This window comes from Vanacampus margaritifer, chromosome 16 (genome assembly GCF_051991255.1).
Source record: "Vanacampus margaritifer isolate UIUO_Vmar chromosome 16, RoL_Vmar_1.0, whole genome shotgun sequence".
Taxonomy (NCBI): domain Eukaryota; kingdom Metazoa; phylum Chordata; class Actinopteri; order Syngnathiformes; family Syngnathidae; genus Vanacampus; species Vanacampus margaritifer.
The window spans coordinates 18,011,884-18,028,853 of NC_135447.1; the positions used below are offsets into that span (position 1 = coordinate 18,011,884).

At 37.1% G+C, this 16,970-nt stretch overlaps 1 protein-coding gene across 1 annotated transcript in view; it reads left to right on the top strand.

Moving 5' to 3' along the window:
* The window catches only part of slc8a2a (solute carrier family 8 member 2a), a 55,310-nt gene that overhangs the window by 1,179 nt on the left and 37,161 nt on the right, over nucleotides 1–16,970 (top strand). The gene's annotated exons all lie outside the window — the stretch shown is intronic.

A 16,970-nucleotide genomic window follows, 5' to 3' on the forward strand; every position in this document is an offset into this window, starting at 1 on the left:
GATAATGCCGCTTCAAATTGGGAATCTCCATCACTATAGTCTCCCGGAATATTGAACGCATTAATTTTGTGCAAAGATGGATAATAGAATAGTTAATGCAATTTTTTTGTCCATTTTAAACAGCGAACTTGGAAAACACAATTTTCATGCAATCTTGACACCTACAAGTGGCAAAGGTTCAGCAATATGCTAGCTGCCCCAAACTCTAAAGTTAAAAACTTCACTCACAGAACTAAACTCTGAGTGACCGAGTAACAGGCGACAGGTCCTGCTATACGTACATGAATGTGAACAGTCTACAGTGCTAAATAACTAGAGCTGTAGAGGCTATTACTCACAATGTGCGAGTTGCAAGTAAGTCTAGTCCGTTTCAAACAAGTCTCAAGTTACTATGGCAAAAGCACAACATGTCAAGTGTGTAGTAAATTAATTTCAGGCATGTTAAGTGACGTCAAGTCATTATCTCAGTCACAACATACATTGGAGTAATGATAAAATGTTTTTTCATTGCGCCTCCTGATTCAAATTTTCATTTTCAGTATTGTCATGATACAGTATTACTTCTCTCTCTCTCTATCTATCTATATATCTATATATGTATCTATCTATCTATCTATCTATCTATCTATCTATCTATCTATCTATCTATCTATCTATATATATATATATATATATATATATATATATATATATATATATATATATATATATATATATATATATATATATCCAGCTACAAATGTAGTAAGTTTTACTGTGATTGTTAACATATCCTGTACATGAGAGTAACAACAACAAAAAAATTTAAACAAATTATAATTGCTTAATCTGCAAACCCGAATTGTCAGGAACATTCGAAATTAAAGGTTGCACTGTTATTAGGCTCTATAACTATAACTTATACTTAAAAAGAACCCCGACTGTCATGACAAGTTTGATCTATATTATTTATCTGGTTGTCACTAACATAAGTATGCGATTAATTTTTCATAAATAATTTCCAGTTGAATACATTTTGTAGACACTTTATTTGGACGCACGCAGCCATTGTTATTTACATCGCAACGCATTCATTACGTAGTGACTTCGAATGGCGGCAGGCTCTCTGCCTAGCAATGTGAAACGTCTATCAAGTAAGCAAGGTAAGCCTCCGTAGTATTTCTAAAGAAACAACACGCGTTCGGGAGAGTCACCCTCCCCCACGTCGTGCTCTCGTCATTAACCAGACTCATTCAAGAGTCGCATTGATCGTCCCTTTAGAAACGCCAGAAGAAAGTAGAAAGTTTCTACAAAATGTATTAAAATGTGAATTAAAACACTATAATTTCAGCTAGTATTTAATAGGGTTGGGAATCTTTGACTGTCTCACGATTCGATTTGATTCTGATGTTTGGGTCTGCGATTCGATTCACAATCAATTTTCAATTCCAAATGATTTGATTGACAATGATTTCTGCTTCAATGTATAGATGTGCAAATAATCATGATCTACTCCAGTCTGACTCGCTAATGCTAATTAGTGTGCTACTCGCGGCACTTTTATCACTCAAAAGAACGGCTTCCAGTAAAGGTACACAAAAACAAGGGCAAGACAGTATAAAATTATTTTGATAAAATCGGTTCTGAATCGTACTAAATGAGAATTGCAATTCTTATGAGAATATTTTTTATGGGGGGGGGGGGGCACACCCCTATTATTTATCAATAATACAGTGAAAATATTTACTCTAAAAATCAATTCACAGTGTGCGCCCCTAAATTTTCTTTCAGCGCCCCTAAAATTTTAAGTTACTGGAACTGTGCTCCTCGAAATCTTTTTTGTTTTAGTCTGGAGGCCTGGTTTGGAATGTGGGAGGGATCCAGAGTACGTAGAGAAAACCCACGCAAGCATCGGGAGAACATGGAACCTCCACACAAGGAGACAGGAGCTGAGGTTTGAAACCTAAATCTCACATCTACGAGGCAGATCAGCTAACCAAAAGTCCAACATGCCCTCCATGGACACCCATACATCTTAAAATAAATAATACATCATACTGATGGATTTTGTTCTGCTTTCCTATTCAACTACATGAGAGCAGCATGAACTTAAAGAAACACCAAATTGTTTATTAAACCTCTTTTCATCCTGAATCACATATCAGATTGCAGGCAATAGAAGATGAGGTATTCCGCTGGCCACAGTCATATGTCCATGTCAACGTGACTGGTTTTCTCTTGTCAGAATTGTGTATCTGGTATTGCCTCAAACTCTTAAAAACATTTAAAATAGATAAATATAAAGATTATCACAACAGAACAAACTAAAACGGAATATTTGGTATTTAATCACACCAAATAATCGGAATTACTACCAAACATATTAAAAGGAGACAAAACAACATGTTTAGCGGCTCTAAGGCTAAAAGCTAAAACTAAAGTTTGCTTGCTGCTATTTAGCCTGTAATGCAAGACCCCTCACCCCACCCCCACTGTAGCGGCCCAAGTAAACCAATGCTGCAGCATTGTACACAGGCAATGATACGCGCACCATTTAAGGTGCCAAGGGACAAAGGGCTATACTATACCTCACGTTTCTCTCACATTTCCTCCTGGATCAATCAGTAAAACGGTGTAGTTGTCTCACCCACTGAAAACCTTTGGCACCCATGATTTAGTAAAGACATTTGAAAGGTTCCGTTTTACCCAATCATTAATGAGATTGCTTTGTTGTCTCTTATTGATGGATACAATTTAAAAAATATTTTGAATTGTCAAAAAAAAATTAATGTGCAATAGTTTAGAGCTGTCAAAACTAATCAACAACTATTTTAATAATCGAGTAATGGCTGAAGTATTCCCACATATGTTATTGTCATTTTCATTCTCCACACATTTTTTGCCGTGAAACAACTACCACAAAATACTTACGATTTACACCGGTCAAATTTCAACTTGCTTTAGAAATTCACGCCTCCCGGGGTATATATCGTCTGATTCCACATTACTTACAGTATTTGCACAATTTAACGTAAAATATCTATGTACTTTTCCCCATTAATTTTTAATGGGACAGACATTAAAATGTTTCCAAGTCTATCCACGTCCACCTCCATACATACAACTGATCATCATTACTAGCTCTCTGATAATGCTCAGTGGTGCAGTTTGTAAAGTGCATTGTCCAGTAACCAGGAGGTCGCGGGTTTGAATCCCACCTTCGACTGTACATTGCAAATATATCCATGGCTCTTATGCTAAGTGATATAGAGTACATGTAAACCATTTGCAAACACCTTTTTTTTTAATATCACTATATGAATACGAAGTACAAAATAAACACCAATCACCAATTGATCAAATAAACAGTAATGGGGGGGAGGGGGCTTTTGTAATACATTTTAATGCAAAATTAAAAGGAATCAGATTAGTTGATTAATCGATTGAATAAGCGGTAGTGCTGTCACTATTGAATATTTCTAGAATCGATCAATTAATCGATTCTAGAAATATTCAATAGTGACAGCACTACAATAGTTTAGGTTATTACATTATTTAATTTTCAAAGCTGTATTATGCACCAATGTTACTATGAGAGAGTATGAACTGGTTTGTCTGTGTTCACATCAACTAAAAGATGATTAAGTCACTATATTTACATGCCCTAGAGAAAACCAAAATATTGCATTAAACAATGTTTTTTTGTTGTTGTTGTTTTTGAGTGCCTCCATTACAAGAGCCAAGCAGACGAATTTAACAACAATGAAAACGCTCCCGCCCTTACAAATTGCAGAGCTTCTGTAAGACTTTCACTCTGCTTGTACTAGTTAACATGCAGCAAAGTCATCTTGTTTCGTTTTCATTGACTTTTCTACTCTATTGCGTGCTTAACTTTGCTGGCTGCCTCTGCTTCTTTTGTTAATAATTTGTTGTTCTAAACTAGGCTGATGCTTGCAATTCCAGTAACCACGGTGAACAATAAAGGGCACAAGTACACAAATTGATTGACTTGTGTTTCTCTAGGTAGGAAATGTGTTACCTTCGGCTCGGTAATAAGTATTCACGACCATGAATCTAAAAAAATCTTCCACCCAAAGATAAGTGATTGTATATCAGAGTCTTTCTTGACAGTCTGTCAAATTTTGGGTTTACACCATCCTGTATTCAGACATATATGTCTGTATATTGTCTACAGATGGACATAATAGACAATTAGTATTTTATTTATTTATCTTTAATTATACTGTCAGTTGTGTAGATTTGAAGGTAATAGCATGTTGAATAAATTGAGGCAAAAATTAGAGCAGTACTAGCAGAGTAGCTGTTGATGTGGATACGTTTTTTTCTTACTATCAACGTGTTAATTAAAAAACAATAATCAATTAAATGATCATTAATTTCATCCATTTTGTCAATTTTGCTGAATGTTTGTGTTTGACTTTTTTAAACAGCACTGTGTTCTAGCTAAAGTGGAGAGTGCTGCTAACTTCTAAGGTGTGACATGGTTGCCAATGCTCAGACAGAGTATCTCATGTAATAGAAACCTTAGGAGTTGCTGTCTTCTGGCTGTCAGTAGCTTGTCAAAAAGCCCTTTCTGTCCACCTCTTGTCCGCTCATTAAGCCTCTCTCATTCTATTTGCCCCCTGTCCTGTCTGAGATACACATGAAGACATCTTGGGGGGTTGGGGGTTGGAGGGGGGTCTGTAATGTTTCGACTAGAGTGGAGGACTTGAAAGACAAAACAAACAAATTAGATTGATTACTTGAAGTCAACTTGTAAAAACTGTTGACTAACTAATCCTTAATCCGTTTGTTCTTTCACAGTGCATAATTAATGGTGAAATTGCCTCTGCATATTATATAACAGCAATGAGACAGCATTGTATATATACTAGGGGTGTCAGGCGATTACATTTTTTTAATTGTAATTAATCACATTAACAAAAGTTGGGAAAAAATGTTAAATAGAAGTATGGTTGCATCTTTTAGTCATTGATACAGTAATTTCATAATTCATTAAATTGAGTTAAATTAAAAAGATGTACTCAACTGTAAAAGTGTGTTATTGATTTGTGTTGGTCATTTTTCTGCCACTAGATGGCATCATTGCATTTGTAAGACATTAGTGACAGCTCAGTTAATTTTCTTTTCATATTAAGAGCTATCTAAACTTTAACATGAAGTAACTTGTGAAATTCTGCACATTTGTAAAATTGCAAAATACAACTTGACCCCATTCACCACAAATATATGCATTATTATTCAATTTATTACTGCTCAAGTTTTACGTGGATGTGGCTTTCCAAGTAAGGGGTGGTCATTAATCGCTTGTTAAAAAATGAATGGTGTTAAAGGAAAATAGTCATTTAAAAAAAATTACCAGTGTATGACATTCAATGTCAAGTCACTCTGGTGCTGAAAATAAATTAAAGTGAGTGTTAAGGAAGAATGCAACAAAATGGCAAGAATTGAGGGTAGAATAAATGCCGTGCTTAGTTTGCAAGGATATAAAGATGTATACACACTTAACAATGTGGATCTAACATAAGGAGTAATTGTCCACACTTAATTTGTCTGAGCGGCCTGATTTACTGCTGCTTAATATGTAAAATGTAAAATAATGAATGGGTTGTACCTTTCTAATAATGAGATATATCACCTTACTTCACTATTGTGACGTGCATAAGGAAGTAGTCTAGAGCTTAATTAAGTTAGCAAAAGTACTGTATATCACTGAACATGAGGAACTGTACAGTGCATCAGTGTGCCCGCCATGCTGTAAACTAAGCCTTTTGATTAACCAGGCTTGCATTGCTGTCCAAACTGATAGCAGTTTTGACGTAGTGGACACACTATGCGTGGGTTACATTGCTTTTTCCTTATTAAAAACCATGGGTAGTGGTAATTTATACGCCGAGGGTAATTAATTCACTGAGGGACGGATGTAACACAGAAGATGAAAAGCCAACTCCACATGTTGTTTGAAGGGATTCTATGGAAGATGATTAGGGCTGGTGAAGAGAGAAAAAAAAGGGTTTACAGGATTCTCTATTTATTCTCAGAATTCTTACTTTAAGGTAAGAATTCTGACTTTAATCTCAGAATTCCGACTTTAATCACAGAATTCTGACTCTAAAGTGAGAATTCTCACTTTATTCTCAGAAATCTGACTATAAACTCAGAGTTCTGACTTTAAAGTGAGAATTCTGACTTTAATCTCAGAATTCTATGATTTTAAAGTCAAAATCCTGCCAACCTTTTTTTCTCTTCACTGGCCTTAATCCTCTTCCGTAGAAGTAAATGTAATATTATGTAGTATTTTGACCACAAACCCAATTATCAATTCTCCTGAAATCATTCTAGCTGAATTTACACAGACTACTTGGGTCAACCAGTGGGCTGTGCATTGTTCCTGTTGTTTCCGGTGTAATCTGATGTGCAAAATCCTCCTGGCAGACCCCATGTTCTCACGTTCAGTCATGTATCCATTGACTAACATAACGAAACGCTTGTGTGGGAAACTTCAAACTTGCTAAACATTTGCAGTGATTGTCCTTCATGGAAAATTCCATCATACAATGGAAACAACCAGGTAACTCTTTAACAAATCTTGATTAGCAATGGGGTTTGTACTAGGATGACAGCTGGATGTGAACAACTTTATAAACGTCGGTAGTTTAATGATAATAACTGCATCCTTCCTTGAAAATTGGGAGGGTTTGATTTCCAGCCAGCGCCTTAATTAAACAATTTGAATTAGTCTGATATTACACGTGGTAATTTTTTCCAACCAAAAATGGCTTTACTTTCTATTGATTACAAATCTAAATACTAAATATAACTAAAGAAACATTCATGAAATTTTTTGGAAGTGTAGATATTTTCTGTTTGTGTCAACCTCCCTGACTTAGAATCTAAATGACATCATTAAAAAATGTGTGATTTCCTACTAACTTTTCACTAGAACACATTACCCTCTAATGCCCGATTAGTTGTTTGGCCCATGCAATGTGCCTGTCTTGTGTATGTGCAGCTCGATGGATCAGCTTACTGTCTGATTCAACTGCTTCTTTGACAGGCCTATAACATCCAGCCAAAGCCCCGGTTACTTATTAAAGGGCTGGATCTGTTTTCTTACTTTGTCTGTAAACAGTAAGACTTACTTTCTGCCAAAATTTGTATGAAACTTGAGACTATGTTATTCTTTTGGAATAAAATACTTTTGGAAAATTCAATCATACATGCTGTTATGGGAAAAATATGTATAGAGGAAATACACAAGCTTTAAAGAAGTATTTACAGTGTGATAAATATATAATAGATTTGTATAATAGAGGGCCCTGCTTTCACACCCAGCTCAAGTCTAGCGCAAAAGGGCAGTCTAACTGTACACATGGGGGACATTTTCTTTCTTTTAGTATGTTCATAGTTAGAAGTTCACAGTTAGAAAAGTGTTTGTGAACATTATTCAACATTATTCCCAGCCAATTACTAAACGGTAGTGCTGACAGGTATTGACAGAGTCGGAGTCAGAGGTAGTAAAGAAATATGACCTGTCCCAGACCACCACACGACCACAACCAGCCAGCATTCCGGGTGGTGGTTCCTGGTGGCCCTGTCAGAAGCAGCACTGGCCCTGTATATCACTGGCTTGGTCCGATACCTCATATATCATAATTTGGTCAATTTAATATTCTTTCAAAAATCTATACTATTAGTTAGTCTTGCGTGTGGTATTTTTGACCAATTATTCACCAATAAGGTAACTATAATAAGTAATAAAAGAAAATAAGGATTTCTATGGTAATAAGCACGATTAATTGCTGCTTTTGTCAGGGGCGGATTTAAGAAATTTGGGGCCCTTTCGAATGAGAACACAGCTACATATATTTACTACTCGACTTTTGAGTAGTCACACATACTGATACCAGATACCAATACCACGAGTACATAAAACTTCCCTCCCCAAAAAAGACATAATTTCAAAGGCAGACCCATAAATCCCAATATAGTACTTTTCCTTAAAATTGCATGACAAAATATTGTAACTCTCACAGCACATCCCTGTCTCATTCTGAAACAAACACGCACAACACAGTATAATGCTTCTTATTCAGTGGTATTGTCAAGTGCTAATGTAGAAATTTGAGGATTGCGTCTGCTCCGCTGTATCTCTGAGGTGAATACTGCACTCTCTACTTCACTATTGTACAGTGCTCAGCATAAGTGAGTACACCCCCTTTGAAAAATACCACTTTGAACAATATGTCAATGAACACAAAAACTAAATTTATATATTAACTGTTTGCCTTATAGCATGAAAATAAAGTTAATAATATGAATTAGAGAACAACATTTTCAGTTTTACTCAAATAAGGGTGTTGCAAAAATGAGTACACCCCACAGAACGTCTCTGAGAGCAACGCTAAAAAAAGCCCAAATTTTAAACTACAGACGTCTACAAGTGTGTCTCATTATTCATTACACAGGTGTGAAGCAGACAGTTGATTATAAATGAGTGTTACTTAAAGAAAACACTTTCCCACTTGTTTTTATATCCATTGAGATGTTGTTTAAAACGTTACTTTTCAAAGGGGGTGTACTCTTTTGCGCCGAGCACTGTACATTATGATGCTGGTTACATATTTCAAACCCTTTCTGCTCAGTGAAAAACCCCTAAATGATTATTAATTCTTAAAGTGAAAGAATATTCCTTTGTGGGGTGACTTCTTAAGACAAAACTTTAATTAAAAAAGAAATCACCTTGGGCCAGTTTGAAAAATGCATCATGACAAGCCTAAAAACAGGCTGGCTGCAACTCAGAGGAGAAACAAGTGATGCTACCAATATATGAATATTGTTTAAACTGTCCAACTGCACATGTATTCATTTAAAATGAGCTTAAAAATGTCCCGACTTGTTCTAAAAATAGCAACCGTCATGCGGGTGGTAAGCTGCAACGATAACGGGCCTTGCCAAGTTCAATGAGATGAAGAAATACTTATCAATACAGGGGAAATGTCACCAGCTGAACTGTTACTCACTACATCTGCGTCCCCAACAGGCGACGATCTTGTTGTTGCTGCTCAGTAGGCTGTAAGTCGCTATAGACGCAGTGAAAATATTTGTCATTTTTGGTAACTTGGCAATCAACTTTTTACTTTCCTCCTCATTCTTATCAGCCCCACTGCGATAACTTTGTTTCATTTTTTAGTTTCTCCTTTCTTCTCAGTTTCGCTCACTGCCTTCACTTCGCGCCCTTTCGCTCTTGTTTTTGTGCATGCACATGCGCAGTAAGATGGACTGATCCATTACTGGAAATCGGGGGGGGGGGGGGGGGTAAAGAGACATACGGTACAAGAAGCCTTCTTCTGCTGGCATTTTAGTGAAATGATTTGGATCAAAAGCATAATTAATGTGCGTAAATAAGTAAAAACTATATTGGTGTATGAGGAATTTTAGGAGGCCCTCTAGTAACGTGAAGCCCTAGGCAACTGCCTAGGTTTGCCTAATGGTAAGTCCGCCTCTGGCTTTGGTCTGGTGGCTGTACAGCTACTTAGCAGCAGCTAAACTGCTACTGGTATGTCAACAGCCTGAGCAAACCCCTCTCGAATTAGCATGCTTTCCACATGTTGCTCCACTAGCTTGTTCTACTGAGTCAACAGGATTGTTGTCTTAACTGTTTTTGAGTACTTACCCTGCACAACGTCTTCATTTACTCCATGTGATACCGCCCCAAAAGCAAGATCTTGTCGAAACAGTTTCATCTTGGGAAGATGACGCCAAGTCATGGCTTGTTTCGCTGCGCGTTCGGTCATTGTTTACTTCTTGTATCTTTTACTTTCTGTTTACGTTTTCAACTTGCAAACTGCAGAAGAGAAGGAAAACCTGCACTCGGATTGGCTGATGTCACGCAAATTTCCGTCACGTTTGATCACTCGCTTTATCAGAAATTTAGGGTGCCCATGCGGCTGTTCTGATTTTACAGTAGTGCGTCTGACAGATTTTTGATCTGGGAAATAAGTTATGAAATGTTTCCACGTACCCCCTGCAATGGGCTCATGTAATATTTATTTATTTTTGACACATTGAATGAGTTTTTTCTATGTATGTTTGAAATGTCTGTGTGATCAGTGAACGCACCATGAGTATGTTACGGTCCGCCACGGAGCGGAGTTGAATCTGTCTTGCGTGTGGAGTGGAGGACCCAAATGCAGGGAGGCAGGAGAACCACGGCACGAGTGCAGGTTGAACTGACGTACTTTATTTTACAAAAGCGCTAACCAGGGTACTGGTTAGTATTAAATAAACAAAGAACTGAAAGATACAAAATCAAAGTAACCGACAGAACTCCAGAGGTGACCGTGACAAGCGGCAATGATCCCACACGGACTGATCACCATCCGGGAACTAAATACACCCACACTAATTGGGTAACTAGCCACACCTGGGGCCAGGCACAAGTGGCTGAGGGCCCGGATTGGTCAACCCGCGGAAGGGCAGGAACCCACTCAGGACCAATCGGGACCCTCAACCAAAGCCAGATCTTCCCAGTCATGACAGAGTATACTCTCAAACGTGAATGACGTACGACGATTTTCTTTTACTTCTCTCCACGAATCTCTGGATCCTAGAATGTAAGCACTTTTTTGCAAAACCTTGTGTATGTAACTGAAAATCACAATACTCAAAAGTGGGTTCTTCATGTCTTTCAAACAGTAAATACTTTGGCTGGTGCGCTTACGAATGTTTCAGCAATATGTCAAGTGCATGTCAGAAGTTCACCAATGACATGCGCACTCGATATCGCAATGTATGTCCGCAGGCAAAATGGGGCCCCATACGGACGAGGATGCCCTACGCACTATGCGTACTCTGCATGTAGGGCGCAGCGGCCCTGATGGCCCTGTCCCAGTACTCGCACTTCCATCCTTGTGCCCCTCAATTGCACGTTCCCGTTGATGGGTGCGAGTGTGTAGGGTGTCTCAGATTTCCGAAGTACACTGTCATCTCACTACGCACCGCCCGCTTTGTGCCGTTGTTCTACATTTCAGGGCTCAGCGTATTCGTGACCAAAATAGCGACATTGAACTCAAACCACATAGTTTGAATGGGACATTTTATGGACACTAGATAGTTTTCTTTCTTATTTGATAATGTATTTAGTTTATAAATAATTTTATTGGTTATTCTATTTATAAATAATATTTTTTACTTATTATAGTTATCTTATTGGTGAATAATTTGTCAAAAATAACACACGTGTGAGCGACTAATAGTACAGTTTTTTTTTTTATGTATATTAAATTGACCAAATTATATGTGAAATATCGGACCAAGCCAGCGATATACAGGGGCAGTGCTGCAGGGTTGTGGCAGAGCCACAATTTGGTTTCTCAGGCCACCACCTTAAAAGGCTTAACGTAGAACCCTGCATTATTTTCAGTTTTGTGACGATACGGCTTGAAAAAAAAAGGACTATATTTCTTATCAAAGGGTCACGATACCTGGAAAATTGTCAGGCTCAGGGCCGGCCCTAGGTGATTTGGTGCCCTAGGCAAAAGTGTACATTGTAGCGCAATTCTGTTTGGCTAACATGCATGCCTCTACCCTGGGCCGCAGTAATGTACATGAAATATAGCAACATTAGTTAAACAATGAAACATTGCTCCAATACGAACCTTGTTCCCTTCTCAGCCAGGTACTAAAGAATCGTTCACTGAATTAGTTGTAAACTTCAGTTTTCTCTGATTTCCTGTGGCGCACGTCTTCTCTGCACTTGGAAGACGACGCTACTAAGTACGTCAGTTACTTACGTCAGTTCCTAACGGTTTATGAGACCTTCTCCTGTATCCTTCAAAATAAAAGTATCCTTCCCCATTAATTTTCAATGGGACAGACATTGAATTTTGTCAGCATCAGATGACACTTTTCAAAAATAAATACGCCATTAGCCATGAATTTTAACAAGTCAGGTTAGGTCAGTGCTTAGAGGTATTGCCTGCCACCACCAAGAACCTGGGTTCAAACCTCGCTTGGACCACATTTTAGTACATTCGATGGTTCGATACCAATTGATTATCAGATTAAGAAATAACATTTCTCTGAAATTATTAAATCCCACTTTAGACAGAATGCAGCTCAAGTTTTCTTTTTATTCATTTGTCATTTAACTACAATTAAAAATGTGATTTTTTTTTCACATAATGTATCTTTGAATTTACTTCATAAGCACATGCATTCAAATCCTAGAATTTAGCTAATATAGCATTCAGCTTTTTAGCATTTCAACACAATTTCTGCAGAAATTGCACTTTGTCTAGTTATGAGTTATTATTGTTTGACATGGAAAAAATGCATTGTTATTGTATATTTACCTAAATATACAATAGCAATGCAATTATGCATCCAGCTCTAGCAGAAGTGTCTCTTTGATTGGCTACCAACATTGGCTCTGCATAATTCTAACAACTTTATGACATTGTGACATGTGTAAGACCTAATGTTTTATAAAGAAAGGTAACCTTCCTAGGTTTTTAGCCTTTGTGTTTAGAATTTTTTTTTTCTAACAACTTCTGGTGTAAGGTGTTTGTTAGTCTGAGGTCGTTGTAACCCTAGCATTGCTTGGAAAGTGAAATGTGATGCAGCAGCTCTTCAGCGTTTCTGAATCACAACTGTATAATGATCAGGCAGAGCTCAGGCTACATCAAAGATGCAGCACCCAAGTATCTGTTTCAAGTCACAATCCACAATGCAGTGTAGCTTCATCTATGAGTGGTAGTAGCAACAGCCTGCTCTCACATACTGAAAAGTAAACTGCCTCCTTTACATTTTCAGTGACACGCGCGCTTTGATATTTTAAATCCATAACGTTTTCCTAATTTGGAAATGCATGCGTTGTTTTCTTGATAAGGTACAATTGAAAGCTCATGCTTACTCAGCAGGTTTAAGACCTATAATGCCCATAAATAAATTATGCTAGCACACACAAAGTCTGTCCTGACTGGCAGTTTACCAGGTGTGAAGGAGACTATAGTTAGGGATTGTGTCAGTTGTAGTGATGTGGACAGACTGATCATAACATTTACATTATTTTACAGTTAAAATTGAAATGGTTATTTACCTTAACTTTAAAACCAATGGTACAGAGACACTAGTACAAAGTGCCATTTAAAGAAGTTTGCATTGTTGCACGTGAATTATCTTTGTCATTCTTACTTCAATCACAAGCATTGCATGGCTTAACATTTTGGTTTTAGTTTCTCACAGGTAATTTTGATAGGTGGTCAAGATGACTCAGACAGATCATGTTTACTTTTAACTACCGGTAATCCCAAGCCTTTGCGCTTGTGGCTATGGTTAAAAAAAAAAAAAAAAATTCAATTCAATTCAATATGACAACATCTTGACTGACAGCCCCTTTCAGAAGTACTGTACAAAGAATAGTATGTGTGCATCATATGGTTAGGTTGTGTATTATCGTACTACCTTTTGGCATAAATTATGTATTTTTTGTAGAGCACGTAGTGTAAATAAAAATGGAATCACTCATTTCTTAGGGAAAAAATATGGAATCATGAAAACCAAACAAAAAGTGCAACACCTGGTACTTTGTTGCACTACCTCTAGCTTATAAAACAGCTTGAGGCATGGACTTAACTAATGACAAATGCTCTACCTAATTTGGCTCCAACTTACTGATTCCTTTCTGATTGCTGCAGCTCATTTTTGCAGGTTGGAACTAGTGTTGCACGGGATACCAGTACCAGTACCAGTACCGTACCTCGATGTTTTGTCGTCAAAAACGGCTTGGTATCAATTTTTCTTAGTACCGGTACTTAAAAAAATAATAAATACAAAACAAATACAAGACAGCCCGCCACCTCTTTTTTAAAGGCAGGTACACATACACACATGCGTGTGGTTTCAATTTTCAGTTTTAGAAACGCTTTGTAACAAGAGCAAATGTTTTTCGCGGAGAAGCAGAAGAAAAAGCAGCAATCATTCCTGTAATGGACTCAAGGTATGTTCAAGAAGAGGCACACAGTAGGAAATCACAGTTATGCATAGAAAAAGCTCAGACGACTGACAGAGTAACAGACACAGGTTGTGACGCATTTTTGACACTTCCCTTAAAAATAAGTGGAGCGTGAATTATTTTCTTCCCAGTTTGTGGTATTTGATTACGCATTCGACTAATTGGGAGCGGAATGGAGAAGAGCAGAGACATGCACGCAAACTCAAGTAACGTTACATTGAGTCATTGGAGTGCCACTGTATTGCCAATATTTAAAACGGATGACATCAAATGCAGTCAAATACAGTACTTCAAGAATATGGCATGCAATGTGAAAGCACATACAGTATAAACATAAATATGTACAGTATGTACATAAATTAACATGTATCCATCACAATATTTTGAATTAATAATAAATAAAGATAATTTGAAGTTCTTTCGTCATTTTTAATTTTGCTGCTTTTGCTGATGTTTTAGAGTTTTGTCGAGGTACCGTTTCAGTACCGGTATCGAGGTATTTTATGCAGGTATAGTATTGAAGTCAAAATTTTGGTATCGTGACAACACTAGTTGGAACCTTGCATTGACCATTTTCTTTAATTCCTATCACAGATTTTCAATTGGATTGATAACCGAACTATTTGCAACCCATGACATTGACATTACATTAATATTAAGTTTTAGGGGTGGACCTGTGCCACCGTACAAGGCCCTCAAACATTTTGACTACTCATTCACCTTCTGATGATGCAGCATCGGGAGTTCAGTAATTTCCTCAAGGATACTTCGAACGTGATCGAACCCACAACCTCAGGGATACTAGACAACCACTCTACCACTGAGCCCGCGCCACCTCTGTTTTTAGTAATTTTTTATCACATGAAATGTATACTTAGTTGGTAGTGCTGATGTCCCCTAAGCAGAGGCAGCATTCCTGTAGTTCAAGTCTAATTCTTTGCTTTGCATAATATTCACCCTCTCAAACTTTCCCTTTTCCCTATGTCTCTTTAGATGTCCTTTCAAAATAAATGTTAAGAAAATGTTTATGAATGTTACCATCGAGGACATAACAGTAATTGTAGTTATTTTCAATAAAAACATTAGTCAGTTAACAAAGAATTTATTATAAAATTACACATTTTTACTGTTAATTTTTGAGTCATTTTAAATGTTTTTGGCTCAGACCGGCCAACTTTAGTTCACAGTTTAATGAACATACACAATTTTACAGTTAGTATATCAATGTAAAATAGATTATCAATAGCATTATGCCCTCTTAAATGTATTATTTTTGTACAGACAGGGTGTGATACCGTTACGGCGTTATTGTTTCTATTCGTGGATTAAAGTTTTGCTTCTTTTGATATTAAATTATTGTAACTTGGTGATTACCATTAGTAAGAAGGGCAGACAGTCAGTGCTTATTTTTGGACAGACAGAGTGTGATACCGTTACGGCGTTATTGTTTCTATTTGTGGATTAAAGTTTTGCTTCTTTTGGTATTAAATTATTTTAACTTGGTGATTACCATTAGTAAGAAGGGCAGACAGTCAGTGCTTATTTTTTTACAGACAGGGTGTGATACCGTTACGGCGTTATTGTTTCTATTCGTGGATTAAAGTTTTGCTTCTTTTGGTATTAAATTATTGTAACTTGGTGATTACCATTAGAAAGAAGGGCAGACAGTCAGTGCTTATTTGACAATAAGACAATCATGTTAAGATAAAGAGGAAGATCTTTTTAATTATCAATTTCAAAACGGAATGTGATTTTGAAACGAACCTGCGGCAAACATATTTTAAACAGTAAATATCTGTATCTCTAATAGGTTTTTCGGTACAGTGATTTCATGTTATTTTACATTCATTCTTCTTATAAGATCAGTGTATTTTTAATTATAATTTACAAATATAGGAAAAATCTGTAAAATCAAATACAGTAGAAACTCGGAGTTTGAACGTCTCGGAATTCGTACAAATTGGACTTCGACCCAAAAATCGGAGGAAAAAAATGCCTCGGAGTTTTACTTCATTTTCGGAGTCCGAGCATCCATTGTTTAATTTTAACACTATGCCAGGCATTCCAAAGGAACTAATATTTGTACACTAATATTAAAAAGTAAACATTTCATACTGTATGTCCCCTTCAATATTTAATTGCACAGCACCTGCCTGCTATAAAATTTTGATTTAGAAATTAGAATTTTTATGTTATTATATAATGTTAGGCTACGTTAATACAATGTTTTTGTTACCAGTTAAATCACAAGCCAATGAGGGTTTCTCTTTCTTGAGAGAGGTTACAAGCAATTTTGTCCAAGTCTGTATATAAGTTGAGCAAGTACTTTGGAATTATTTTGGAATGTCTTGTTACATACTAACATTTTTAGGTTGAGTAAAATCTGGTAAAAACACGAAAACAGGAGTTGCTTGAGTTTGCATGCATGTCTCTGTTCTTTTCCATTCCGCTCCCAATTAGTCGAATGAGTAATCAAATACTACAAACTGTGAAGAAAATAATTCTCGCTCCACTTATTTTTAAGGGAGGGTCAAAAATGCGTCACAACCTGTGTCTGTTGCTCTGTCAGTCGTCTGAGCTTTTTCTATGCATAACTGTGATTTCCTACTGTGTGCCTGTTCTTGAACGCACCTTGAGTCCACTGCAGGAATGATTTGCTCTTGTTACAAAATGTTTCTAAAACTGAAAATTGAAAACCACGTGTGTTTTTCATGTGTGCTTGCGCGCTCACGTGTAGCCTTAATTAGCGCGTCATATTTCTCAATGAGGAGTTGACTGGCCAGCGAGGGCTACACTTAATAATCTTAATTAACGCTTCATGCTTCTCAACGAGGAGTGCACGTCCAGCGAGCGCTTCAGTGCGTGAAGCCATCTTCTTGCACCATCTCGCACACACGCTGAAAGAGGCGTGTCACTTACTTAAGGCGTTTTCCGCATATCGGTAGACAGGCGG